We start from the raw sequence: 12,664 nt of genomic DNA on the forward strand, positions 1-12,664 counted from the left end.
AGAAACGTTACATTGGTATGATCGCTAGTACCTACAAGCAAAGTTGGTACGACTTCTAACAACGCTCTTTTGTCTTAGGAGTCGACCAGATGTTAATTATCTAAGTGTATCCGGTGTGATCAGACGTTTTGTACGAGCTGGTGAAATAGAGAAAGTAAAATTCAATCTGTGTGATTCTATTAAATATCATTCCAAACCTATATTTAATAATAGGTTATGGTCCCAGGGCAGTAAACTGCGACAGTAAAGACAATTATTTGTTGAGTTTTTGTGTTTTTTCTGAAATTATCCGAGAAGAGACCACGGCATCGTCGGCCAGAAGAAGTTGGGTGATGTGGACAAAGATATGAACCCGATCCTGAATGAGGCCAGTTATGAATACTAGAAGACGATGACGGATGCTTCGATGGTTTTCCTGGGCTGCTGGGATGCAATAAAGCCAGGATTAATGGCAGCAGAAAGGTTGAGACCAGACTGTATAAAAATGGATAACAAAGCACATGCGTACATTTTCCGGTATGTTCGTCCCGAGTATCTCGGGGATACCAGAGCCTTGAAAACAGCGAGGGAGTGCTGGAAAGCATTGGAGAATGTCCATGGGAGATCTACATCGATGGACATTGTTTTATGCATGCGGAAACTGGGCACGATCGCAAAGACCCCTAAAATGGATATCTCTGCGTACTGTGGAAGGATCCAAGATCTGTGTGATAAGTCATCCAATGCCGATATAAAAATTGAGGACCACGTTGTAGCATGTTTCCTTTTGACCGGCCTCGTGGCGAATCCAAATTACTCGACGTACCTTAGAGCAACGAGGATTGATAAGGATCTGACCGCGAAGGCCGTGAAGTCCGACCTTCTACTCGAAGAAAGAAGGATCAATGCGGCTGTGGACTCGTCCGAGAAAGGCAGAGCAATGGCGACCAGGAGACAATGGAAGCCCAAGCCACAACAGAACGAAGATGGCGCGAAACCAAAAAACAGATACCTACATGACCAGAGGTGCTATAAATGTGGAAAATGGGGCAACATATCGTACCAGTGTCAAGAGGGGAAAGGAAATAAAGAGGAGAAAACCAAAGGGAGAAGAAGAGATCGGAAGACACACCGAGGTCCAAGAGACTCATCTCGACATTGGCTTTATCGTCCATCAGCCACATGGATAGAGGGAGAATCTGTTACCTTGACTCAGGTGCCACAAATCACATGACTCCGGACAAGCATCGCTTTGTGGACTTCGCACCTGCAACTGGACAAATCAGGATTGGCAAGGGACATCTGGAAATTAAGGGAGAGGGAACGATCGTTGTGAAAATGGCTGAGTCCTGTGGTGGTTGGACCCTATCATTGTCGAACGCTGATTGGTGCCTGAGTTAAATGTAAATCTAACTACTAGATGTTACTAACGAGATGTTACTACAATGTGTACAAGGGATGAGGTCGTTGGAATACATGATGATGTGTGAGACGTCGTATTCAACTCAAAGGTAGGAGACGATGTATGGAGATTAAAAACGCGAAGGACCGTGTCTGGTCCGAACTGATCGGAAGAGTCGAGGCCGACCCATGGGGAAAGCCGTATAGGACGGTGACGCGGAACCAGCGAGCGAAGGGCCCCCTGGCAACGACGGAAATGGAACCTGCGCTGCTGCGGCGGATCATAGCGACACTGTTACCCTCGCAAGAAGACAGGGCGACAGAACGGCCGCGGGAACCGACGCGGACGTTGGAGTGGAGAGATGACTAGGAAGTCACGGAGGAAGAGATATGGGAGGCGACCAGAAGAATGGCCTCCTGCAACGTGGCGCAGGGCTCAGACGGAATCTCGGGTCGGACCTGGGGGGAAGTGATGGGAGTCATGGCCCCCAGACTTCGGCGCCTCTACACAAGATGCCTGAAAGAGGGAGCCTACCCCCGGGCATGGCGGACGGCGAGGCTGGTCTTGCTCCGTAAAGAGGGCCGACCGACGACCTCGCCGTCAGCGTACCGGCCGATATGCCTGCTAGACGAGGTCGGCAAACTGCTGGAGAGGGTAGTTGAGGGCAGTTGCCACTCGCTTGGAGCGACACAAAGCGGGCCAAGTGCCAGGTTGGCAGGAAAGCCAGTACGGCTTCCGGAAGGGACGCTCGACGATCGACGCGGTCACCATCTGGTTCTATGACAAGAAGCGGCGAGGGACCCCACCGCCCGGCCTATGAATAAACATGGCAGGCGAAACCGTCCAGGTGGGATTGCAAATTCGACGATCGACGCGGTCAGACGCGTGCGGACACTGACAGAGGACAGAGTTTCCCGGAACGACGTGGCGCTGGCGGTTTCCCTGGACATCGTCAACGCGTTTAACTCCATGCCGTGGGACAGGATACTGACGGCCCTGGAGCACTTCGAGGTTCCCAGATACTTCGTCCGGCTGATCAGGGCCTACCTCGACGACAGGTGGATTTGTTACAGCAGCAAGGAGGGAGAGGAAAGGCGACCTGTCGAACGCGGAGTCCCGCATGGCTCGGTGCTGGGACCGATACTATGGAACATTGCGTACGACGAGGTACTGCGATGCCCGCTGCCCCCAGGCGCGGCCATGGTGTGCTACGCGGACGACACCCTGGTCCTGGTCGAGGGTCGTGGCTGGCACGAGACACTGCGCATCGGCGAAATCGCAACGGCCTGCGCAATCCGTGCCGTGCGCGGACTGGGCCTGAGAGTCTCCCCTGCGAAGTCAGAGGCCATCTGGTTCTTTGACAAGAAGCGGCGAGGAACCCCACCGCCCGGCCTATACATAAGCATGGCAGGCGAAACCGTTCAGGTGGGATCGCAAATGAAATACCTGGGTCTCGTCATCGACAGCCAGTGGACGTTCGAGTCACATTTCGACTTCCTGATCCCGAAAGTTTCGGTGGCCGCTAATGCCCTATGCGGCCTGCTACCGAACATCGGCGGGGCGGGAGACGCGGTGCGCCGACTTTACGAGGGCGTCATTCTGTCCCGAGTGATGTACGGGGCCCCGGTATGGGCGGACGACCTGATGGCGAGCCGCCGCAGCATCCTGTTTCTGAGGAGGCTACACAGGGTAACGGCCATCAGAATCATTAGGGGATACCGGACGGTGTCTCACGCGTCGGGGACCGCCCTAGCCGCGTCCCCCCCGTGGGAGCTAGTGCTCAAAAAGTGATACACCCACCGGAGAGTATGGCATCCGGGAGAAGATCCGACCGAGCAGGCGGCTTCGAATGGCATAGGAACCGCTGAGGAGGACACGTGGGACGGGTGGCGATCCCAGCTGATTAACGAGGGAGGTGAACATCGGGGCGCGGAGGCGGTCCTCCCAAACTGGGAGGCATGGAGAAGCCGCCACGGCCTCCCGCTCACATTCAGAATGACCCAGATGCTCACCGGACACGGCGTGTTCGGCGAGTTCCTGAAGATAATTGGACGGAAGACGACAGACATCTGCCACCACTGCGGGGAGGACAGGGACACGGCGCAGCACACCCTGGAGCTCTGCCCGGCGTGCGAGCTGCCCCGACACTCCCTGCGGCACGCCACAGGAGGAACACCGACCCCCCAGCGATTATAGAGGCGACGCTGAGAGGGTCACAGGAATACGAGGTCGTCCGCCACTTCTGCGAGCGAGTCATGCTCGCGAAGGAGCGAGCGGAAAGGGAGAGGAAGAAAAACTCTCGCCCCTGCAGGATAAGACGATGGAGAAGGATGGCAGTCAGGCGACCTAGAGCCGCCCCAACGCCGTCCCAACGGACCACGCCATGCTCGCGAAGGAGTTATTGATTAAGAAGTTATTGAGGCAAAGGTATTCAAGAGTGCCGCATCGTGGCACGAGAGATTGGGTCACTTGCATGGAAGTACAATGAGGAAGATAACTATAAGGAGCGTGAAAGAGGAGACTCCAAGAAACATGATGAACTATGTGGAGTCTGTGTAAAAGGAAAAATAACAAAGGTGTCATTCCCAAGGACAGCTCATCACATGTGTCAACGTCTTGTGGAAATCGTTCACAGCAATGTCAGTAGCAGAACTCAGTGCAAGTCATTAGGTGGAGGTAACTACTTCGTAACTTTCATTGATGATTTGTTTCGTTTCATGCACGTTAGGATCATCAGCAGGAAGAACGAAGTATTCAAGGGCTTCAAAGAATATCAGATGGAAGTGGAGACCCTACATCAGTCCAAGACAAGTGCCCTCCAAACTGACAATGGCGGTGAGTATACAGGGACCAATTTTGAGAAATAACAGAAGGAGAATGGTATTCTGCACAGGAAGACCGTCCCTAGGAATCCTGAGCAAAATGACGTTTCAGAACGATCCAATAGGACCTTGGCTGAGATGTCCAGGCGTTTGCTTATACAGTCAGGGCTCCCTGACTATCTGTGGGCAGAAGCTGTGAACACTGCGTGTCACATAAAGAACTTATGCCCATCCGCTGCTATCGGAGACAAAATTCCATTGCAATTATGGAAAAGTAAGGGATGCGACATCTAAGTGCAGATCAAAAGGCTACGGGTATTTGGACGCAAAGTTTGGTACCTGAGAAGCCAAAGTGGAGGAAAATTTAATGAAAGTGAAGTAGCCAGATGAAAGGATATTTGTAGGTAACGGGCGACAGGTCAAGGGTTATAGGATCTACCTACCGAAGATCAAGAATGTAATAATCTCTTGTCAGGTCATGTTCGAGGAAAATGTATTTCCCTACAAGAACATTAAAGCGGACACGAGTAACATCGAAAGGAAACTCTCTGAATGGATATGGGAAGTTGAAGATTTTGAACTTGAAAGGGGAGTTGATCCAATTGATGTTGAAACTCAAAATGATGGTGAAAACGATGAAGGGGAAAGTGATTAATTTCCTTATAAAAAGGGATCCTCACAGATATAAGGTTAGACTTGTAGCTCGGGGATTCCGGCAAAGACCTGGAGTAGACTATACAGAAACCTTTAGTCCAATCGTAAAGCGTAGAACTCTAAGACTTTTGCTTGCTCCGTATGGGGAGAATGAGTGGAGTCACGAACATATTGATGTAGAGTGTGCATACTTCAACAGTCCTTTGGATGAGGATATATTCATGGAGCAACCAGAATTCTTTAATGTTCCAGGAAAAAACAGGACTCCATATGCGTGTAAACTTAAAAAGAGCCTGTATGGACTGAAGCAAGCAGAGAGAATGTGGTTTAGATACATTAACAGTATTTTGAAAGGTATGAGTCCGAACCCATGTATGAGTGATCCGTGTGTGTATGTGAATGCATCCAAAGATCTGATGGTAACTGTGTATGTGGATGACATTCTTTCGTTTGAAACGAAGACTATGATTGATGTGTTTAAAACTAGGATTAAGGAGAAATTAAATGTTAGGATGCTGGGTACTGATACTCAATTTCTATCCATCCACTTGAGTAAGCCAAACAGTACCACTGTAGTGTTTGATCAATCCGTACAGATAAGTCTAATGCTGGATCTGTTTGACATTACTCATGAGGCTGGAGTGTCAACATCGCTAGCTAAGGAGTGCGAAGCTGGTGTTGACATTGAATGTAACGACATTGAGTGTGACATTGAATTTCATAATAAGTTGTGTGAACAGACTGCGTAGCATATAATGTATGTCGTCACTGTAAGCCGTTCTGATGTCGCGTGTGCAATAGGAAAGTAAGCCAAAAATGTGCAAATCCGACTGTATCTGATTGGAAAGCAGTGAAGCGGATTTTCATACTGATAACGGATATGTTATAGTCAAGAAACTCGATGGAATTGCTTCTATTAAAACGCTTATATTAAAAAATATATTAAGAAATATAATATGATTTAGCAATAAGAAATTGTGGAACCCGTATGATTTTATGTAGCGTTCAATTGTTTGCTTGTACCACTTGGTTTGAAGCACAGAAAAAACTGTTGTTCTATAATTCAAACACATTTATCATTATTAGTTCCAATAATCAAGATTCAACTATATATGGAAAACAAGGAAAGACGCGGAATGGTATTCTTGCATTTATGTTGTCTTTGTACTTTAATACTTTGAATTTGGCAAATTAAAGTTAAAGTAATTGTTAAATTAAATGTTTATTGGGAATATAGAAATGGGTCGATGAATGTATTAAACAAATGTATTGTCGCACAAATAAATGATGATGACCTTAAAATCATATTTAGAAAATGACTTCTGGAAAAAACATTATTTACTAAATAGTATAACCTTGTCCTGCGTTCTTCTTTTCATAATATTAATAACGAAGTGTTATTTAGGTGCCCGATTTATGTGAGGTGTATAGTATGTCCGTGCTAATTGTAGCACGTTGGCTGTGGATGTCGCTGCTGGGGTAATGCTATTTTGCTTCTAAATTTCTAATGCGTGGATGAAAAATCGGACTACGGGCGCCGGGATTCGAACCCGCTTCCCGAACGTTCGTAACCTAAGGCACTAACCACTGCGATGCCGTCGTCCGGTGTTAGTTAATGTCGAGTGGCAGTATTTGTTGTCGAGTGTCGCCACATATGTATCCCATTCTGTATATTAGCGGATATTTATCAGTACGAGTACCTACCAAAGCCGGTAGATACGCGACTAATCAGTGCAAAACTTGAATTGGAACTATTCTTTTACGAAATTTCACTGTCTATTTAAAGTACCATTTTATTTGAATCGTAGAACAGCGATTATTTAAAGTAGCATTTGAAATACTTTTTCTTCAAATTTTTCGCAGCTCTGATTTCAACTATATTAAACTGAAAATGAGACAATAATAGATTAAATTCTTCGAGCTATATAGATTTGTATGTCCGCGACCTATTATCCGATCGGCGCGAGTTTGAAGTGTATGATATTGATCCCGCGCATTCAAAGAGAAGCGATGTTGATTACGTCAGTACCAAAACCAATCCTTTTTTCTTATTTGGGTTAGCTTATCGAAGTATTGACAAATTTCTAGTTTAATTTTTCACTTTTATTCCATGATAACCGTAATCACAATATTTCTTCAATGAAAATAAATATTAATTTACAAATATATAACAGTATAGAAATTAAGATCAATATAAATAGTACATATATTAATAACAATATAAAAATGAATATTTACGAATAGGTAACAATATTGAAATAAATATTTACGAATAATTAATATCTGAGGTGGATAGTAGTAGTTAGTTGTGTTGATAGTGTTACTGCTGGTGTAGAGACCGAAATAAGTTCTGCTGCGGGTGTAGATGTCACTGCTGGGGTACTGCTGTTTTTCTTCTAATTTAGATGCCGTGGAAAGAAAAAGAGGACTCCGGTCGCCGGGATCTGAACCCGGGTTCCAAACATTCGCAACCTAAGGCGCTAACCACTGCGCTGCTATAACATCAATCCACATCAGAGATCAGACCACACACCACGGGCAAGATGGTAGCCAGATATCTACACATCCTCAATAGTCTTAAGGACCCACCATGGGTCTTGGCATTTTTCATAGTTAAGGTCCTTCAGACCATACAAGTATCTTTTATTTTAAGTGCCCCTTTTATACTTATTGTTTACTACGGGCTAACACAGGAAAGTTGGTATTCCTCACGTTCGGTATCTCGAGTTTGCTGTTGAGTGCCGAAGCGTGCAGACGTGTATCTAGTGCTGTGTGTAGTTCACAATACAACACGCGACGCCCATCCGTCGAAAGTGAATCGAAACAGACATAAACCAAGTTTGTTTCTAAACTTACTAGTGGAAAATCCAACGCTCCTAATCTCTAACCCGAATCATAACCTCTCGACTAATTATTTAAAATTGAATTAACTAACTCGAAGATGGCCCAAGTATCTCGTTCAGGCTCTGTTGAGCAAAACCATAACTACACCGCTTTACCTCCTCTGTGGCAAAAGGACAATATATCCCTCCTTTCAAACGACACTAACAAAATAAAAAAAACTTAAGCTAGAAACAGTTAAAATAAACGCAAACACTAGCCAGAACGAACCGTCAACAAGCCGTGTAACCACTTACAATAAATTCGCAATATTGGAGTCCACAAACGACTCCATGGACGTAGCTGAAACACTAACTAACCAACATACACAAAAAACCCCCCTCACCCACCTATCTTCATTGATGATGTCATCGACATTCAAACAATGATAAAGTCCATTCAGAAAGATATCAATAATGAGGATTACAAACTAAAAATAAATAATAACCAAGTTAAAATTCTGCCGACTAACCCAGACTCCTATAAAACCTTGAACGCAAACTTCCACACATATCACCTCAAACAAGAAAGACCTTTTCGTGTGGTAGTACGCAATATCCACCACTCAGCTAACTTAGACCAACTGAAGTTCGAACTCCTCAAACATGGTTATGAAGTAACAAACATTAACAACACAAGGCATAGAATCTCGGAAAACCTGCTATCCTTATTCTTCATTGACCTAAAACAGAAGCCTAACAATAAACAAATTTACGCCAATCGACTAATGAACTCAGTAGTAAAATTCGAACCTCCTCCTATAAAAAAAGAAGATAGCGCAATGTAAAAGCTGACAAAGTTACGGTTACACGCAGAAATATTGCAACCATAATTTCCACTGCGTTAAATGTGCAGGTATTCACCCCACTGATCAGTACACTAAATCTCCAGAAATCCCTGCGAAATGCATCCTCTGTCAAGGAGAGCATCCTGCGAACTATAAAGGTTGCACAGCCTACAAGACCTTATACAAAAATAGGTATCCTAAACCCAGAGTCAAGAAGATAACCAATCAAGTACCCAGTCCTCAAAAATTCTCTACTCCTTCAATCTCCTATGCCCAGGCAGTTCCAAGAAACCAAAACAATCCGAAAATCCACAGCGACCATTCTCAAAATAGTGTTCCCAGTTCACAAAACACAGATAACTTCTCTAGACTCGAAAAATTAATCGAGATACAATCAGAACAAATTAATAACTTACTATTATTATTAACATTCATCATGGATAAATTAATACGCCCCGACACAAAATAAAACCAAGACACATAGCTCTTTGGAATGCAAACGATCCAGCTCAACACAAATACGAACTAGAACTCTTCTTAAAACAACAGCAAATCGACGTAATGCTCATATCTGAAACTCACTTCACCTACAAAAATTACCTGAAAATAAACGGTTATACCTTCTACCATACCCAACATTCCAGTTGAAAGGCCCACGGTGGCACTAGAATTATTATCAAAACCAGCATTAAGCATTATGAGCTTCCATCTTTCCAGAAGGACTACCTCCAAGATTCAAACGTAGCAATAGAAGACTGCCATGATACAATCACCATTTCAGCAGTATATTGTCCTTCTAGACACTCCACTTCTAAAGAAGACTTTGATAACTTTCTTGATGCTCTGGGTAATAGATTCATAGCTAGAGGAGACTATAACGTCAAACATACCCAATGGGGTAGCAGACTTATCACAGTAAGAGGCAAATATCTCCTGAATAGCATAAACACCAACAGACTCAACTACCTCACCACATATGAATCCATATACTGGCCCACTGACACTAACAAAATATCTCATTTACTTGACTTCTTTATAGCTAAAAATATCTTGCCAAGATATATCCAAATCAACTCCTCGGCGGAATTCTCTTCAGATCATTCCCTCGTTATTGCAACAATTAGCTCAACAATTATCGATAATCCGCATAATGGCTTTATTCATAACCAACTCACCAACTGGCAGCTCTTTAGAGAAGTCTTTAATCACTCAACATCAGCCTTAATTTACCTAAAGACAAATGAAGATATTGAAACACACACGGGATACTTACACACCAGCATAATAAACGCTATCCGCTCTTCCACACCTACTAAGAGTTCTATCAATGGAAAAGTATGGCAGAGTCATAGAACACCTGACGACAAACGCAAACTAAATGCAAACTAGGAATTTAACCAAAATCATTAAAAACTATAAAAATGACTGTTTCCAAAAATATGTCGCCAATCTGTCTCCTACAACTGACTCCAACTACTCACTATGGAAGGCTTCCAGGAAACTCATGCAAATAACCCCTCCAATTCGCTGTCCGCAAGGTGGATGGACGCGTAGCCCTACAGAAGAAGCCAACCTGTTTGCAAATCACCTATCTATTGTATTTAAACCTCGTTCCTCTAATATTGCCGCGGAAATAACGGAATACCTGCACTCTCCCTTCCAAATGTCTCCTCCTATTGAACCCTTTCATTTCTCTAGAAATTACAGAATTAATCCGTCGTCTAAATCCCAGGAAAGCATCGGGGCATGCCCAAATACGTAATAAAGTAATCAAGGAACTTCCCATAAAAGGGATTGCACTCATCACATCAATTTTTGATCATTCTCATCCCTAAGCCTGGAAAACCAATACACGAAACTAGCTCCTATCGCCCAATTAGTGTTCTACCTACTTTGTCAAAACTATTCGAGAAGATGCTAACGAATCGACTCCTTCCACTCTTAGAGGATTTGAAAACACTGCCAGATCATCAATTCGGTTTTCGGAAGCAACATTCTACAATAGAGCAAATCCATCGTATAACACATAATGTCAGCCAAAACGTAGAAAGGAAAAAGTATTGCTTTGCGGTATTCCTAGACATTCAATAGGCATTCGACAAAGTGTGGCATGAAGGACATTTGTTCAAACTTAAGAAAATCCTACCACGCACCTACTACTCCATCCTAAAGTACTGCCTAACCAATAAACAATTCATGTTTAAATACTTAGACGCCACAACATTTCCAGTAGAAGCTGGCATATCCCAAGGTAGTGTCCTCGGACCCCTGCTGATCTCCATATATACTGCCGATTTACCAATTTTAACAAAGATAACCATAACGATAATTGCTGATGACACAGACGCTATTAGCATCCCACGAAGACCCGATAATTGCATCTTCCGCTCTCCAGCGATGTCTCGACTCTATGAAAAAGTGGTTTCACAAATGGGGCTTCAAAATTAACGAAAATAAATCCACACGTGTAACCTTCACGCTACGAAATCAAACCTGCCCTCAGGTGACCATTAACAACATAACAATTCCTAACAAGGATTCAGTCAGATATCTGGGTATGACTCTGGACAGGAGACTAACCGGAGAAAATCACATCACAGACAAAACGAAGCAACTAAAGGACAAACTAAAAAAATTCTATTGGCTCACGGGCCGACGTTCCAACTTATGCACGCAGAGCAAAATTACGCTCTATAGGACCATAATAAAACCTGTCTGGACCTATGGAATCCAACTATGGGGAATAGCAAGTAATTCCAACATTGAAATACTTCAACATTTCCAATCGAAAACTCTAAGATCCCTAATAGATGCACCCTGGTATGTTACCAACGAAACAATACATCGCGACATCAAGATACCCACAGTCAAAGAAGAAATAACAAAATGTAGTAATAGTATATCATAAGAGTTAACAAACATCGAAACCCTCTAATTACTATATTACTGAATACGTCGGACCAGATCCGCAGGCTAAGAAAACATTATCCGTTACACCTAAGCACTAGATTCAGCTAGAAATAAACTTATTCTAAATAATTGGTCATGTCACTGCGCTACGCGAGAGAAACTTACTCAAAATTCTCAATGCGAGAATTGATTGTGAAGTACTTGTAAATGAAAAGAAAAGAAAACGTTCCATATCTTCCATTAACAACTTTCTCAAGAGGGCGGCTAAAACCCTTCCTGGTCCACCAACCGTCTTATTATCCAATCGGAGACGGTGTCTACTGCCCTCATTTCCCTAAACAAAATTGTCATCAACAAATCCGATAATCCCGTGTCCTTAGACACACCCATCCCTAGCTTTCCTCAGACACAGTATCGACACTAAAACTCACTCAATCTCTATTTTTAAAATAGTCAACACATATTTACCGAGTTTCTACCCTTAGACCGTACTTAACGTATCAGTGTAACTAGGTTTTACATAAAGTTGTTGGAGTGAGTAGTGATTTATGTGTGTTCATTTCAGTGTATATTCCATTGTGATTGCTGAATTCATAATAAAGTTGAATAAACGCAAAGTTGATAGTTGTGTTACGGCTCGACCTTTTTATTTTATCATCCAACCCTCAAGTTTATGTGACACTTCCGTCGTCCGACTCTAATTGTTGCCGGTGATATTTGCTGCCGAATGCCGCCAAATATCTAATAATAAATAACAGCACAAAGATTAAGTTTATCTCAATACTTCCAGATTAAATATTTATATTTATATATAAGCTATTCAAATTTACAACTCTTACTAACAGTACAATGTTCATTATCTACAATTTCCTAAACTTTTTGCTCCGCTATCACTTCTGCTACATCTACAAATGATCCCTTCGCCATGGCAGTCAAAGTAAAAAAGAGAGTTGTACAGACCGGCGAACCATGAACAATGTCGCGAGAGCCGAGGCGCCGTCGGGTCCATCAATGTGTCATCGGTCTTTTCAAGTGAATAGTTTCGTAGAAAAGACCTACGTGACCCTGGCCACGAGCGGTTGCGGAGCACGTGCGTGGTGGGGCTAAAAAAATAGACAAAGGGGCGCTAAGGGAAAAAGACGAGTTAACGATCAGGGTTAGTCGAGAAACAGAGTTTGCGAGTGGCGTTGCCGAGAGAGTGTTGATTGCATTTTGTGAAAGTCGAGTCGT

This window comes from Bombus impatiens, unplaced genomic scaffold (genome assembly GCF_000188095.3).
Source record: "Bombus impatiens unplaced genomic scaffold, BIMP_2.2 scf_0457, whole genome shotgun sequence".
NCBI classification, from domain to species: Eukaryota; Metazoa; Arthropoda; class Insecta; order Hymenoptera; family Apidae; genus Bombus; species Bombus impatiens.